This window comes from Trachemys scripta, chromosome 2 (assembly GCF_013100865.1).
Source record: "Trachemys scripta elegans isolate TJP31775 chromosome 2, CAS_Tse_1.0, whole genome shotgun sequence".
Classification (NCBI taxonomy): domain Eukaryota; kingdom Metazoa; phylum Chordata; order Testudines; family Emydidae; genus Trachemys; species Trachemys scripta.
In genome coordinates this window covers 216,892,240-216,908,272 of record NC_048299.1, presented here as the reverse complement: position 1 = coordinate 216,908,272, position 16,033 = coordinate 216,892,240, and the positions used below count along the sequence as shown (strand labels likewise).

Below are 16,033 nucleotides of genomic sequence, written 5' to 3'. Positions count from 1 at the left end.
ACTTTATATGGGGAAATCAACATAAAAAAAAACTTTTCTTTTTTTTTTAAGCCTGTTTCTGCTGGTAGGAAAGGTACTGTTTATGTCCAGAGCACATCAGGTGAGACACAGCAATAATTATTGAAGAATTAACAATAATGCTTCTTAAAAGAAATCACAAGTTACAGTAACACATGCAATTGTAAAGATCTTTTACTAGCAAATGCGTAAATGTTTCAGTATATTTAAACACACTAGTCATCTTTCTGATGTTTATCGAATCGTTCCAATAGAGCTCTTAGTATATTTCCTGGTGTTTTTTGGTGCCTGTCTCTTAGAGATTGGATTGCAGTCTTTGCCTGTTAAGGGGAAGAAACAGAGAATTTTACTTCTTTATAAGAACACTGCAGCTCATAGACTCACTATCATGCTTGCTAACAATACATATTTTTAATAATTTGTGGAAAATGCTGTTAGGAGCGGGAAGGGAGGAATCCCCCTCAATATCCTTTAAAACTCATGATGAGAAAGTATTTCATATTTAGGTATTAAAAGCCCCCAGTATATTTGACTATAACCCCAATCCTGCAATGGGGTGTGCCTTTGGGGAGCTCACTGCAGGATTTGGCCCTATATCCTGGTCATGCCCAGTGTTAGCTAAGCACACAAGCAAATAACCTAGCGAGAGAATGGAGGAAGAAATTAAGTAAAGGGAGGCTGGGAAAATCTGGAGGGGAGAAGACCATGGCTGTACTGAATTTACTGACTATCTGAAGGGAAGATACAATAATATATATTCAGATTATTTACTACTACAGATGGCTCTAACAATTTTTACTTCCATACAACAAATATTTATACTATGGTAGTACGCAAAGGCCCCAATCATTATTGAGACCTGTACAAACAGAAAAAGAGAGAGCCCTTTCCCTGACTTCTTATCTAAAGAGACAAACACGTGAAGGATAGGGGATGGGGATATGCACAAAGCCAAATGAATAACATGAAGAATTGGCTCATCTTTGCTTATAGTTACGTGCATTGTAGGATTGTTTTTTTTAAATTGGTTTTATAGGAAGGGTGTAGGAAAAGCATAGGAGAAGAATAATAATCACAGCTTGTCATCTAACTAGCTATGAGAACAAGGAGTACTTGTGGCACCTCATTCTTTTTGCTGATACAGACTAACACGGCTACCATTCTGTAACTAGCTATGATTAGCATGCTGGCTTTTGTAAGCATTGTGGCAGTGGAGAGTTTTAAGGAGGATTTTGAAGAAGGCTGAGGTAGTGGCCGATCAGATTTTATCAGGGAGTTTTTCCCCAGGCAGAAGAGGCTACCTCGGAGGAAAAACTGAAATATTTAAGGGAGAAACTGAGTGGTAGACAGTAAAGACTGGGAATGCTGGAATTCAGTAGGTCCATATATTAACAACTGAAAAATGTTTTCAGAGGTGTGATTGTCTGTTTTTGAAGGCAAAAAGAGACTATAGATTCTGATCCTTTGCTACACATATTGAAGGGCTCTGATATGCATGCATGAGGTTGAGAGGTAGGATTTAAATAGTAGATGTGTCAGTATGCTGAGTTGTTATGAAACCTTTGCCTATTTCTGCCCTGTGTAGTTCCACTCCCAGACTGATGCCTCTGTCTTTTTATAAGGCTCAGGTGTTTAACAGAGCATCAGCTGGCTTCCTTGTCTCCACCCTTCAGTGTGGGAAGCTGCTAATTCATTATTGCACAGGTGGGGCTGGCCCCATCTCCCTTTAAAGAGGCCAGTTACCTGCTGACAGTATTCAAGTTGCCTGAAACTGACTGACACGTTTCCCACTCCACTGAATAGTATAGAATAGGTTTCCCAAACCCTTTCACTCTGAGTCATGATTATGTGAATCACCTCCCTTCTCTTTTGCAACCAGATAGCATCCCTGTGACAAGCTAATTGCTTCCAGGGAAAAGAAATGAGGAAAGCTTTTAATGAAATGTTTACTTCTTTCATTGTAATTTAGCAGCTGGCTAAATTGTGGCTAGCTCTCCATAAAAAACCAGCACGTACTCGGTGTATCACTGTTTGGAAACCTCTGGTGTAAATTATTGAGGGAGAACGGCAGGGAGGAGAGTTTTGAGATTAAAACTAGAGCTGGTTGAAACTCACAATTTCCATTCCACAGGAAATTGGGACATTTCAAAATTACCTTTTGTCCCAATTGGAATGAAGAAAATAGAAGTTTCAAACTTTCCTGCAAAGCAAAAATTTCCAGGAACCATTTTTCAGAAACATCAGCACAATCATATATATCTCAAAACAATCAAGTCAAAATTAGTTGCTTTGATAATTTTGTGTCCAATTTTTTTTATGAAATCAACACATTCCCGCAAAAGTTTTTGATTTAGTTGGATCAGCATTTCCTGTCACAAAACTGTGCCATCATAATTTTTTTACCAGCTGTAATTAAAACAATGTACAAATCTATGGAGAATTATGACAATTTAAGACAATGAGGTCAGGAGCCGATGGCAGCCACCAGTTACCAATTACAGCCACTGGCATCTGTTAGGGAGCAATAGTTCACTATGTAACAGATGACAGATGACTATAAAACAGTTTTACTTTATAAAAAACGAAAACAGACATTTTATTTTTGCCTTTTACCCTTGAAAAGCAACAATTTAAATATAGAAAACTGGAGATTTGACTATTCAGAAAATCAAATTACCTTTTCAGCTAGTTCTGCAGCAGTTACATTTGGATCATATGGTATGGGATCGCCAATATATGTGCGAAATTTGACTGGGAACCCTCCATATAGAGGAACTACTGGCAATCGAGAATATTCATAAAGCCACCTAAATGACCCTGTGAGTTTAAAAAAAAATTGTAAATAGTGAGCAATAGGTTAGAAGCTAGCTGAGTCCCTGAATCCAAATAATAGTTTGCAAAGTGCCAAGAGTATTTTACCAAGGCCATGACAAAATAAGCAAGACAATTTGCCCGGCATAGAATCTTGGGTGGTGGTGGGGAAACAAACCCTTTACTTACCCTTGCTTTACCTCATACATATTTGATATGCACCCTTATTAATACAATAAAAAAAACAGTTGCCAGAGTTAAAACAGAAGTCTCCATAGATTTACAGGTTTATTTCTGACATATAGTAGATATTGCACATATTAAAAAAAATCTAAACTTGAAGGGATACATATGGATTATATCTTACATATTTTTCCAAGTGTCCTATATCCTTCCCGAAGATTCTGTGTGAACATAGGGATGATGGGCTAATAAACGAGAAAAAAGAAGTGGTGAGGATTTGGACAACATTTCAGTCTAATTTTTTTAAAATCCTTCATCATCTCTGAACTAGAGAGGCGTTCCATCTATCACATAATCATAGCAAATGTTACCATCTCACTAAGTTGAAATGAAACTGGTAAATTTTTATTAGTAAATGAAAGAAGTCATGTGTTTGTTTAGAAAAACTACAGCTAGTTATGTACCATGGGCCTGATCTAACTTAAAAGGGGAGATTCTCAATAAGAATCTTTCCATTGACTTCAAGGGGTGTTGGATAGGGTCCCAAAGTACACAAACACTAAAACAACACTGGTTATCAGCATAAAATTTAGAAGCAGAAAGAACAGATTCCATAAATAGTGCAGAACCGTTCCAAAGAGACACAATCCTGGTGGATTTTGTTAGCTTTTTTGTAATTTTGCCTAAAATAGTAAGATCAAAAAACATCCAGATATATTATTGGCTGCAAAATCTTGCAGGTAGGCAAACCAAATGAAGCAAAAGTCCTAAAGGAAATTTGCACAGATTCTGCAATTTTAGAAGAACCGATATAGGTGACATGAGGTGGGGAGAAAAAAATGAGCTCTCCATCACTACTCCCTATCCACTACTGTCTGCCTTTGGTTGGTTAGCCTCCCTACTGACTGCTGAGAGGGATCTTTGACTGAAGCATACAAAATAACACTCTCCTCAGTGCTGTTTCGTTAGGGGCAGGTAAATTTTGCTATGCTTATTGTACAAGAAGTATTCTGGTACAGGAAGTATTTTCTCCCAAAGCTGCATAGTGGTATGAGATAATACCAGATGACATTTTATATAGGTTCTCATATATATATATAACATATATAACAAATGAGACTATTGCTTTACAGATAAGTAATATATTACTTAGTTGGAGACGATCAATTGAAACACTAAAATGCTCTATTCAAATTGCTCTTGTGTTCACAAGAGCAGTCTCAGAGTTTGACAAGACTGCTGGTGTGCTTGCCACAGAGTTGTGGTTGTGTATTTTTCAAGATATGTTGCTATCTCTGTTCAGGTTTGATATTATGAAAATAAAAATGTTAACTAAGTTTGAATTTATTTATGTCACTGACATTACCCAGGGTGTAATCTGGTCCATGAACAGCTGTATCCCCTCAGTTCTCTACCCTCCGGTGCTTTTTACACTGCTTTACTGTGTGAGTTACCACTTCCTGTCTGCTCATACACAGCCTCCAGCATGTAAATTACTCCCAGTTATAGTGTATGAGTGCTATAGCCAGTCACCCATACATTACACTGCAGCAAAACACCAGCAAGTTCCCAGTCCCAGACTTTCCCAGAAATGTATGTCTTGTACTGCCCACCTCTTTCATTGACAATACAAGCTCCTATAAAGTATGTCATTTTATTAATAGAAAATGATATGGACAAATCCCATTATCCCAAACACACTGGTTTAGATAAAACAATAAAACAAATTTATTAACTACAAAGAGATAGATTTTAAGTGACTACAAGTAATGAGGCATAAAACTCAGAATTGGTTACAAGAAAATAGAAGTATAATGCGACCAATGCCTAACTTAACAAGCTAAGTGAATTCAAAACCAAGGTTTCTCTCACCACATTTCAGCAGTTTTACTGGCTGAATTTCTTTCAGTCAGGATCCCTCTCCTGGTTCAAAGCTATTTCCTTTTTTCTTCAGGTGTTGTGGATGGTTAGAGAGAAAGGGAGAGATAATTTGGTGCAGCTGCTCTCCTTTCTTATAGTTCTTTCTCCTCTTTGAGGATCATCTCCAGCTGAGGTTCAGGAGACAAAGTCTGGGTAGATGGGAACCCCCAGCTGTTTTTTTGTCAAGATGTAAATTTTCGCCTGCATCCTCTTTCCTGCCAAAGAATGGCCACTTAACCAGGTGATGGTCCATTTGATTTTGTTGACACCCAGCTGAGGCGTTGGCTAGCCTTTTGTCTCTGAGGAACTGGTTTGTGGCTGCTCCCCAGACGTGGAATGTCAGTGATACCATACAGAGCAATCTTATAACTTGACATGCAACGTTGCCACACATATTTTACTAGGACAATAATGATCAGCAAATTATGAGTTTTCAAATCATGCCTGACAGGGCATACTTTGTACAAAATTTATCATATTCTTGTTAAAGGGGTTAACATAGAGGTACAGATTGTGTGACTGATCATGACTGAGTGCTGGGTGTAGACCCCTGTTCACTGAAGGTGCTGCAGCACAGGTTTGACTGGGTCAATCAACACATTCCTAGCAGGGATTACTGACCCTTGGTGATAGCTGCTGGGCTTATGAGACAACTGGCTCAGTAACTGGGTGGATATATATTTGGGAGGAACAGGCAGTCGTGAAAATCTCAGAGGGTGAAGAAAGCTTTGTAATAGGCTCCTCCTGCTCAATACCTGTGCTATGTCCAATACTGTTTAGAAAGCAAGGATTAAAGGTTCATGTGGTGGAAGAGAAACAGATTGTGTGTGTGTTTTTGAGTGAGAAGCCACGAAAACAAGCTAGTCAGCACTGCTCATGGGGTAGCTGAAGAAGCACCCTCTGACACTGAGGGCAAGATAAATCCATTATCTTATAAAAAATACTTGAAAAGAATTATTTTGTTAGTCTTTGGATCCCATGTTCAAGATAGAAAATACATCTGTATATACATGCAGGAGGTGGTACTTACCACTTTTGCATCTATAGCCACCTGAGCAAAGCCTTTGCGATTACCCCACAAGAGGTTGTAGTTTTCATCACTAAAGAATGCTTCTCGAACTCCGCCTGGCGAGACACCCAATAAGTGGCCATTCTTCAGAATTTGAACACATTCTTCTCTTCCACCATGCATCACACCAAAAATATCCAAAAGCAGTTTAATACCTGTAAAAAATATGTCCAGTTTACATTATAATGGAACTCTAGATCACCTTACATTAAGAACCTAAAAAAAAAAAAAGTGGCTAAACATCATGTGAAGCAGATATGCCTGCATGTGAAAACTGAACCCTAAGCCATGATTTGTAAGAGTGACAGACCTTTTTTCTGATAGCATTAGTCTAACCTTTCACCCAGATTTGTGTTAGGGAATTTTGTTAAGGTTGAATTGCTGATAGTCAATGAGAACCAAAATATAAAGAGAGAAGTTAAATGCCTGTCTTTGGAAAAGAACTATTGCTTAGTCATAATAACAAGGGATTTTCCTTTGTGTGCATGACTGACTGACAAAGTAAGTGAGGATGCCATGTGTTGACTAGACTGCACATGGCCATCCCCGCAGAGCTATTTAGCATTCTCCATCCTGGAGCTGAGCAGAACTCTTCCTTTAGCTGCTCACCCTAGCTACTGACGATTGTTGTGTTGTTAGGGATTGAAACTGAAGGCAAGGATATTGTCTTGCCTGTACTTTCAGTCTCCTCACTGCAGGTGCTCAGGCAGCATGGAGGATAAGGAGGTTGTTGGACTAGATGCAGAGGGGTGAGGAATTTGGGTAGGAGACAGACAGTAGCTAGGATGGAAAGGGAGCCCAAAGGGAGGACTGAAACAGGCTGGAAGGTGGAGGAGAAGGTTGGGGAAAGGCCAGGCTGGAGGGAACAGAAGTAGAAGGTTTCAGGCTAGGCGTAGAAGGATCTGTTACTACTATAACACACTCCTCACCAAAACCTGGACTGAAATGTCAAATTCCTGAGTCTCAATATGTCTCTGCTGTCAGTAAATATCTCTAAAACCCTCTGGCTAAATGTATGTCTCATTTCCCTCTAGTGGCTTGTCCACTTAAAGGATGACAACCTACTACTGCTATCAGTTCCTCTGTTAGCTCAAGTGGCAGAAGTCTATGCTGTAGATCTGAAGGATCCAACCATGCTGATGACCTATGTGCAGAATTTGATGACTTATGATGAAATTTCTATTTATTTTGAACTGTGCATTTTTAAAACTTCAGGGAGTTACATACAAAAAATGCTAAGTTTGCAAAGTCAAGCACTAATAAAGAAATGCCACACTTAAGGATGCCTCTGAAACCTTAATTCGCCCCCCACCATGAGTATACTTATGATACAGGCTTGAATTACGTGACCACAAACTATTTTTTTCCATAGGACTCCTGCCTCAGCATGTACAGGATAGACGGTACTCATTGGATAGGTAATTATTCAGTATTTTGTTTTAGCTGTGTCATCATTCAATTAATGGCCACATGACTTACTCATCATGCATTCTTCAGACCCTGCTCTGAATACAACATTATAAAAAAAGCCCTTGGAAAATTCATGGCATTGCCATTGGGGTTGGTCTCCCATAGCACCCCCTTGGGGTATGACAGTATGTTGAATACACCCAGCCTCTGGTCAGCAATGCCTGGGTGGTCAACAGCATGGGTCTGTCTGGGTGTGGGAGACTCAGCCCTCTGACTGAATCCCGCAGAAGTCCGTTCTTTCCTGGGCTATCAAAGATCCAAAGGAAAACAACCAAACACACAAGAAGATTCTCTTCCTTCAGGAAGCCCCTGGCAGGTCATAGGCCTGTGCAGCCCCCACGGGTGAGTTATTGGTAATAGTGCCAAAGTAATCATTCTGCATCAGGCGCACCTTCCCCTCAGAGGGCTCCAGCGGGAAGTAATTGTTTGGGCAATCCCTGCTCTTAACCAAACTCTTCTCTGGGAGATGCTCTTCTCCCACATACACCACTACCTGAGCTATGGTTCTCCCTTTTAGGCCATCCCACTCATTGAAGATTGAGGTGGGGTTGAACAGTCTGGCCCAGAGCTTTTCATTAACCTTCACTTGGCCAGTCCCAGGTTTGTATACCCATCCCAGGCATTCATCACTTCAGTATCTGAGTGCTGCACAGAATTTGAAGAATATATCTTCATAATAATCCTGTGAGATGAGGCACTATTATTATCCTCATTTTACAGATGAGGAAAAGAGGTACAGAGAAATTAAGCTCCGAAGTGTCCACTAATTTGAAGTGCCCAATTTGGAAAAGATATGGCCTGATTTTTCAGAGTATTTAGCATTCTATATCACTTTATATGTTCACAGCACAGCTCCCATTGACTTCAGTTGCAGCTGTGAATGCTCAGCAATTTTGCAAATCAGCCCTAGGATCTCAAGCTGGGCACCCAGAAAATGCAAAACACACAATTAGTGAAAAGTTTGGTTTAAATGACTTGCCCAGAATCACATAGGAACTCTGTGGCAGAGGCAGGGATAGAATCTAATTCTCCAAAGTGGTATTCAGCTGCCTTAACCATGAGACCATCCCTTCTCTTTCTGCAGCGCCCTGCCTCTTTTACAACACACCTTCCAACATTTGCAACAAATAGTGCCAGGGTTTTACAACCAACAGCCTACACAACTCTAATGCATTTTCAGAGTGTAGTCTATCTTGTGCACTGAATAAGGCAGAGGTCTTGTGGAAAAATAGTAGATGATCATGTAATTAGAGATTGTATCATAATGCGTACGCATAAGGGGGACAAAGTAACGTTGCATGAGCAACCTTAATTCTGACATTTCCTAACTTTTGACTGCTTGATTTTTCAACCTTAATGTTCTTTTAACATAGCTTTTTTATTGTAATATCAATAGACCTTGAGATTGACAGTACCCTATTATTTTGGGGCTGATAGCTAAAAAAGGTCTGCCACCTTCCCAAATTATTAGATAAAGCGGATAAGGAATTATTGTATTTGGCAGTAATTAACTTGATAATTAGATGAATCAGGTTAGTATCAACGGACCAATCTTAATTTGATTTGTTTATATTTTATGTTATTGTTTGATTTTTGTTTATATAAAATTGGAAAGTTGTGTGAACTGGATGTTTCTTATCCAGACATCAGTACCTGGGATGACCAGAAACCCAGGGTAGTAACGAAGACAAATTGAATAAGCCACCTATTGGTAGTCCACACAATCTGCCCCTTTAGTCCTCACATTCAACCAAAGTTGGCTATACTTTAAATATCGATCAGACAAGACATTTTGTTATAGTCAATAGCAACAAGTCTAGCATAACAAAATCCTCTGATATTATTGGCACTGACACTCTGACATGTTCAGCCACCATTGTATGGAAAGGCATTTGCACTTTCAAACTATAGCAAAAATTCTGGCTACAACCTGGGCATGAAGCCATCAGTCCTTAGGGAAATTCAACTAGTACGGAATGCTCCAGCACATCTCCTCAGCAACATGGGCTACAGTGATCACGTCAAACCTATCCTCCACTTTCTACACTGGCTTCCCATAGAATATCAAGTCACATTCAAGGTCTCAGTTCTTATCTTCAAGGTGCTCAATGGCCTGGCTGAAGACTATGGTCAGCAATGTCACTCCTCAGCACAATGAAACGTTCCACCTTAAAGGTAAAGTTCATCTGTGCAGACCAGGCTTTCTCGAGGGCTGGTCTGAGACTGTAGAAGGGACTCTCATAGGAACTAAGGGCCATCACAGACCTCCCCATCTTCAGCACCAAGTATAAGGTGCATTTCTTCCACCTTGCTTTCTCTAGCATAAACAACATAGTACTGTGGAGATTAAAAAAAAAAAAAAAAAGAAACAACAAAAACCCCTACTGCAACAGAACGCTACACTGTACACAAAATCCCCCACCGAAAAGAGTGTGAGAGAATAAATGTGACAAACTACAAGCGATGTTAGTCATACCACTTAATGCATTACTGGAAGGCGCTTAGATACTATGGCGGTGAGGTCAGTATAAGAACCTATATGGTATAAAACAGCAGAGATGGCCTGTGCCTGTGGATGGGGGCAGGAGGGCACAACCGTAGAACAGCTGGAGTCATGTCCCCTGAGGCTGCACCCCCACCCGGAAAGCAACAGACCCTCCCTGCAGCTCCCAGGCTGTTCCTCCACCTTTGCTTCTCCCTGCCTGGTGCAGCTCACTGGCTCAGCTGCCCCTCAGGGAGGGGGCCTGGCTGCACCATGTGACTTAGCAATCTGTGGGGGCATGTGACCCCCACATGCCCCACCACGTGTTGCTTCTGTTGTACAGTATACGATAGTATGATGGACAAGATTACTGCTAAGAGAGGCCTTTGTCCTACAACGAATAAAACAGCTAAGGTGGATGGAATACTACCAGAGGAATTTGGTAGTGAGCATCCCTGATCAGTGCAAGCTGATGTCTTTTAGAACATCACTTGAAAGATACAATACAAGAAATCTTGAAATATACCTATTCCAGAAAAAGTGCTGACATACATAAAAAATTGCCAGGTAAATTCCTCTCTACTGTATTACTGGTGGTTTTGAAAGACTGCTGAAAAAGATCTGGGGCTTATAGTGCATCACAAATTGAATATGAGTGAACAATGTGATGCCGTTTTGAAAAGGGTGTATTAACAGGAGTTTCATATGTAAGAAATGGGAGGTAACTGGCCACCACTACTTGGCATTGGTGCGGCCTCAGCTGGATAACTGGGTCCAGTTCTGGATACCACACTTTAGGAAAGATATGAATAAATTAGAATGAGTCCAGAGGAGAGCAACAAAAATGATAAAAGGCTTAGAAAACCTGACCTATGAGGAAGGTTAAAAAGACTGGGCATGTTTAGTCTTAAGAAAAGAAGACTGAGGAGGAGACCTGGCAATAGTCTTCAAATATGTTAAGGACTGTTGCAAATAGGACAGTGATCAACTGTTCTACATGTCCACTCAAGGTAAGACAAGAGGTAATGAATTATCTGCAGCAAAGGAGATTTAAGTTAGATATTAGGAAAAAATTTCTAACGATAGGGGTCATTAAGTTTTGGAATAGGTTTCCAAGGGAGGTTGTGGAATCCCCATTACTGGAGGTTTTTAAGAACAGGTTGGACAAACACCTGTCAGGGATGGTCTAGGCTAACTTAGTCCTGCCTTAGCACAGGGTGCTGCACTTGATGATCTCTCAAGGTCCCTTCCAGCCCTACAGTTCTATGATTCTATGAAGACCTGGCCTCAGTTATTCATGCCTTCATCACCTCCTGGTTGGTTAACAGAAATGCAATATACCCGGGCATGAAACCTTCAGCATTTAGGAAACTCCAGCTAGTACAGAATGCCACAGTGCATCTCTTCAGCAACACAGCCTACTGGGAAGATATCAAATCTGTCCTTCACCCTCTATAATGACTTCCAATAGAATATTGAATCAAGTTCAAGGTCTCAGTCCTGATCTTCAAAGAACTCCATGACTTGGGCCCAGGATATGTGAAAAACCATCTAAAGTTCTGGAATGAAGACCATGGCTGATGACTGCACACCTCTGGCACAATGGAACTCTCAACAATAAGAGTAAAACTTGTCTGTGCACGAGACAAAACTTTCTCTGGGGGGAGTCTGAGATGTTGGAATGAACTCCCCCAGGAACTAAGGACCATCATAAACATCATCAATTCAGGTGCAAGGTGCATTTCTTTGACTTCGCCTTCTCTAATATAAACACACAGTAACATGTGTATATATATATATATATATACACGACCTCAGATTATATATATATATATATTAAAAAGTCACACCCTACCAAAACAAGACACTCCGCTGCACACATTTCTCCCTCTGGGGAGAGGATGAGAGAAGAAACAACATGTGACAGACACGTAGTCACGTGGCTTAATGCACTACTGGAAGGCACTCAGATACTACAGTGATGAGTGCAGTATAAAAACCTCTATAGAATAGAGTAGAATAATAGAATAGAAATAGAACAGTTAATATGTACACTTGGAGGACAGATGTCTTAAGGGGAGGAATGTTGATACATATGACATATTCCTACATAAGTAAAATATAACATTTTATCATGGTGATACAGAAAGTTTATTTATTAGAATAGTTTATATATAGGGCCCTACCAAATTCATGGTCCACTTTGGTCAATTTCATGGTCATAAGACTTTAAAAATAATAAATGTCATGATTTCCGATATTTAAATTTGAAATTTCATGGTGTTATAACTGTAGGGGTCCTGACACATAAGGAGGTTGTGCGGGGGGTCACAAGGCTATTGTAGGGGGGTTGGCTATTGATACCCTTACTTCTCTGCTGCTGCTGGCAGTGGTGCTGCCTTCAGAGCTGGGCAGCTGGAGAGCGGCAGCTGCTGGCTGGGAGCCCAGTTCTGAAGGCAGCGCCGCCACCAGCAGCAGCACAGAAGTAAGGATGACATGGCATGGTATTGCCACCTTTACTTCTGCGCTGCTGCTGGCAAGGCACTGCCTTTGGAGCTGGGTGCCCAACCAGAAGCTGCCACTCTCTGGCCACTCAGCTCTGAAGGCAGCGCAGAAGTAAGGGTGGCAATACTATACCATGCCATGACACCCTTATTTCTGCGTTGCTGCCTTCAGAGCTGGGCTGCCCCATCTACATTAACCTTATGACCCCCCCCAAAACCCGCTTTTGGTTTGGGACCCCCAGTTTGAGAAACACTGTCTCCGCTGTGAAATCTATATAGTATAGGGTAAAAGTACACAAAAGACAAGATTTCATGGGCTGTGACGTGTTTTTCATAGCCATGAATTCGTTGGGCCCTATTTATATATTAAGTTTACAACTTTGAAAGTCAATAATAAAACTAGTTTAATAATGCATTCTTTTCACTTACAACAGCCTTAATTATACCAAAAATATTAAGTGGGATACTTAACAGAAGAAAGAACACTGCCTCTTCTTTATGTTAATGTCACATGCACATTTTTTTGAAATCTGTGAACCAATAGCTATTATGAACTTCAGGAGACATCAGATTTCCTCAAACATTTGAAATTACACTATTTTTTGTAATACATACTGGAAAACAATCTGAATGCCTGTACTAATGTATGTATCTCTAGTATTAATGTATGAATTTCACCAAGTATCTTTGAATTTAAAATATTTCTAACTCTCCTCCCTTCCCTTCACCTGCCCAGTACAATGAAAGTGCTTTACCTGGTATTTTAAAGGTGAAGTGATCAGCTACTGAGTGGCAGAGTCTGCCCTTCTGGTTACATAATCTAGCCATAAAGTACAAATAGTCAATAGGAGTGGCACCATGGTAATAAACAATCAGCCCTGGTCCTTCTGGGATTTTTTCCACACCATGAAGCTCATAACCTGTGAAATACATAAAGTGCAATTAGTTTTCTACCAGTCATGCTGTGATTTAACATAAGTTCCTTACTAGGTACCAGCAAGAAGTCATAAAGGAAACTGCACCAAAGATTAACTTCTCATTTGCCATGTCACTGATATCAAGGTAATGTTGATTATAAGGTGATGTTGTTACCGAAGGAACTGTGTAAGAGGGAAATAAACCTGCACAGCAAACTGTCTTGGCTTCATAATAGCTATTATAAAGGCATCTGCTCAGTGGGCTGTAGCCTTTATGATTCAGTGAAATAGGGAAGGATAGGAAACATGAATATGACCCTATGACCAGAACAGATCCTGCCTGAGAGACCTGGAGTTCTGGGAATCATGAACAAGATGGGGGGGTGGGTTAGCCATTCATCAGGGGAGGCAAAGAGATCTAGGTGGACATTGCCTTGCTTTTTACAGAAATGGGGGTTTGGTGTGGTGAACCAGGTCCAAGAGCACCTTTCTTTGGGGCTCAAAGTGTTTGTACCACCCATTACATACTTCCCAACTTGGATGGCTGGTGTTCTACTCCCCATGAGCAATCTCAGCAAGATATCCATACCTGCACCTGGAAGGCATACAGCTGCAAAGCTAGATACTACCAGATCACCCAAGAATTGGTGTCCTTCGAAATATTAAGCTAATGCAATGGGGCACGATCTGTAAAAGGCAGTACTGGAGGGATACCATATTAGCCCTAGGACTGTTAAATGCTCCTTCTCAATTCTGTAATATTTAGTTTCTCAGGGAAAGAGATGTCAATTCAAATATAGCAGTGAGTGTTCACAATATTGAAAGGCTTAAGCATTTGTTTGGAACACACACTGAGTGAATGACAGGGCATTGATACAGATTTTTTTTTTATCATAAAAAAGACCTTGTCACACTGAACCAGCCAGCGAACTTGCTCTGGAATAGTTAAAGGAGCAGCCAGCATGGCAAAGTGGGGTAGGAAGTAACCAGCTAGTATTTGTTTGGAGAACCAGAGGCAGTGGGACAGTTGGATGTGGTGGGGCACTTGGGTGGGGCTTGTGTAGTTGTGGGCTAGATGGAGAACCACTTTTCTTTAGTGCCGTCACTTCATATAAGAGGGCTTGGATTCATGTTTAAAGAAAAAAAAATCTTGCTTACCATGCCATAACTTTCCATACAAGTCCCAGAGGCATGTCACCATTTGCCTGCCATTGTCCCATAATTTACTGGAATAATCCCCCTTTAGGTCATTCTTTCTCTTGTAAACATGAAGGAGAAGACTGGAAAGGTAGAGAACACCAAACAGAACGATATGAAATGCAAGCAGCATTATAAATGGAATTAACAGCAACAAGAAGTAGAACACCTAATCCAGATAGTCTTAAGGTACTCCAGACCAGTCAATTCTTCCAATATGTAAGTCAGATAGGTCGTATAGTTTACAAGTTTCTGCTCTGAAATACTGGATTTACTTCTGCTTAGCATCTCCTGTTAAAAAGAGAATGAAACAATCTAAGTCCAAAACTTCATAGTCAAGGCAGCTTTCTTAGCTTTTCCACTAGGAAAAGATGACATTATCCTTTATTCTTACTACTAGCAGATAAGTTCCACACATTTTTAGTTCATTTAAATGGGTTCTTAACATTAACTGACTGTCCTATATAAACTAGGACTTTGATATATGGCTAATACTATGGTTACATATAAATATGTGTTATTTTTTATTTATATTAGATAGTGTCCCATTGTACTGGGCACTGTAATTAAGCACATATTAAGACATTGTCTCTGCCCCAGGCAGCTTCCAGTCCAAAGCTCTGATCCCGCAAATGTATGCTTGACTTCAATAAGAATACTCATATGCTTAAAGTTAAGCATGTTCATAAGCATTGTCAGGATAAGAGCCTAAGACTACAAGTGATTTACAAAATATGTTTCATGTTTATATATATTATATACATAGGTTTTTGTTATTTAAAAATAATAGATAAATACACATCAATTATACTCTAATGCCCCCAACCTAACCTTAATTAGTTGGTAATTTCTTGTAGCTTTCACAGAAGAAGTGGGTGTTAGAGAGGGTTTTGAAAGAGAAGGTAATGAATAGTCGTAAGGTACAGTTTGGGGATGGAGTTACATACATGGGAAGTGTGGGAGATAGTTGTGAGAGAAGCAAACAAAAGAACAGACAATGCTAGGATCACTGGAAGTATGGAGGGGCAGTTGGTTAGCATGTGAGAATGACTGGCAGTGGGCTGGGTGAGCGGATCTTGAGGCAGATTGGTGGGGGGGGGGATGTTAGTGGGCTGGGTGGGAAAGTGCCTGGGGCAGTTGTGGGGAAGGAGTGTTGGGGCAGTGGGACAGTTGGATGTGGTGAGGTGCTTGGGTGGGGCTTGTGTAGTTGTGGGCTAGATGGCAGAAGACTAGGGCAGATGGGTGGGATGGGGGTATTGGGACAGCTGAGTGAATGGTGCCTGGGGTAGTAGGGTGGTCTGAGTGGTGGATGTTGGGGTAGTTAGGCAGTTGGGTGGGGGGTGCTGGCAGAGGCCACTTTAGCTGAAGGCAAACTAGGCAGCTGCCTAGGGCAGCAGATTTCTGGGCACTCAAATTTGGCCTGGCCACTCATCTGTCATGGTGGAAGTGCGGCCAGGCCAAA

General features: G+C 40.7%; 1 pseudogene; it reads right to left on the bottom strand.

Annotated features, from left to right (window-relative positions):
• Nucleotides 1–233: 233 nt before the first annotated feature.
• LOC117871649 lies at nucleotides 234–14,859 on the bottom strand (annotated as a pseudogene).
• Between the last annotated feature and the right edge of the window lie 1,174 nt (nucleotides 14,860–16,033).